The sequence below is a fragment of the Haliaeetus albicilla genome, chromosome 30 (genome assembly GCF_947461875.1).
Source record: "Haliaeetus albicilla chromosome 30, bHalAlb1.1, whole genome shotgun sequence".
Lineage (NCBI taxonomy): Eukaryota > Metazoa > Chordata > Aves > Accipitriformes > Accipitridae > Haliaeetus > Haliaeetus albicilla.
In genome coordinates this window covers 419,210-420,859 of record NC_091512.1, presented here as the reverse complement: position 1 = coordinate 420,859, position 1,650 = coordinate 419,210, and positions in this window count along the sequence as shown.

Below are 1,650 nucleotides of genomic sequence, written 5' to 3'. Positions count from 1 at the left end.
TGGGAGGTGGATTAAGGTTTTCACTTTGATGTATGGTATAACACTGGTTTATGGTATGATAAAGTCATCGGTTGTGGGATTAATCTGGTATTCGCACTCAGCATTGTCACCTTTATACTGCGGAAACCATCTGTGGGAAACATAATAATTATACCATTTACCTTTCCTCCTTGGAAAACCAGTCTATGGGTGGGGTACCTTTCTTCCCCTCTCCTTTCTCCTTCAGTCGTGTTACAATGGTGTTTGAGAATTTTGAAAAATTTGAATACTCTTGGGATGTTGGGACCAGCACGATCCTAGACCTACTGCTAGGAATTAGCATGCTCCTCAATGTGGTTCAGCTCTTGATTAAGGTTAAACAACTATTTAAAAAGATCACCCAGAGATCTGCCCCGAGGCTGGATAATTATGAGTGGCAGGGTGTGTGGGGTAGTATGGGCAAGTACCTAAAAAAGTGGGCACCTCCAGTGTTTTGGAAATTCACCCCTGAACAAGTGCAGAATCCAGAAGAACTAGTAAAATATTTGGAAAAGGTATGCTGTCACCCCGGCAGCTCCAGAGAGATACAAATCACTGCAATGTGCTGGGGCCTGGCCCATGCCTATCGAGCCCTGTTCGACACCACTCAGTACCCTCAAGGGGAAGAGAAGGTCTCTGGACCTAACAACAAAACGATGAGCACCGCGGCCACTCAAACCTCCGCAATGGGTGCTGCGGCCCCTCCAGCCCCAGCAATGAGCATTGCAGACACCCAGACCTTGGCGACAGGCACCGTGACCCCTCCAGCCCCGGCGACGAGAACTCGGGCTACCCAAACCTCAACAACAGGCACTGCAGCCCCTCCAGCCCCGGCAACGAGCACAGCAGCTACCCAAACCTTGGCAACAGGCACTGTGACCCCTCCAGCCCTGGCGACGAGCACTGCTGCTACCCAAACCTCGGCGACAGACACTGTGGTTATCCAAAACCCGGCGAGCGATACTGCAACTGAACCAGCGGAACAACCTGCACCAGTATCAGTTGCCCCCGTACAGAAAAAGAAATATACAAAAAAATCAGTTCGTTTAGCGAAGGATGAGGTGAACCACGGCCATCAGGGAACAGGAGGAAGAGGCAGAACCAGAGGTAATAACCCGGTCCCTATCCTTGAGTGAGCTGCAGGATATGTGAAAAGATTTTGGCCGCCGTATAGGTGAGCATACTATCACCTGGTTCCTCCGATGCTGGGACAATGGGGCTAATAGCTTGGCACTAGAAGGTAGGGAAGCCAAGCAGCTGGGATTGCTTGCCAGGGAAGGTGGCATTGACAAGGCAATTGGAAGAGGGACACAAGCCATCAGCCTCTGGAGGCAACTGCTGTCAAGTGTGAAGGAGAAGGTGAATCGAGTCAGTTTGCAGAGGTGAAAGTCATCCAGCTAGCATTAGATATTGCTGAAAGAGAAAAGTGGCCAGTGCTCTATCTCTATACTGACTCATGGATGGTGGTAAATGCCCTGTGCGGGTGGTTACAGCAATGGAAGCAGAGCAACTGGCAGCGCAGAGGTAAACCCATTTGGGCTGCCACACCGTGGCAAGATATTGCGTCCCGGCTAGAGAATCTGGTTGTAAAAGTACGTCATGTAGATGCTCACATACCCAAGGGTCGGGCCA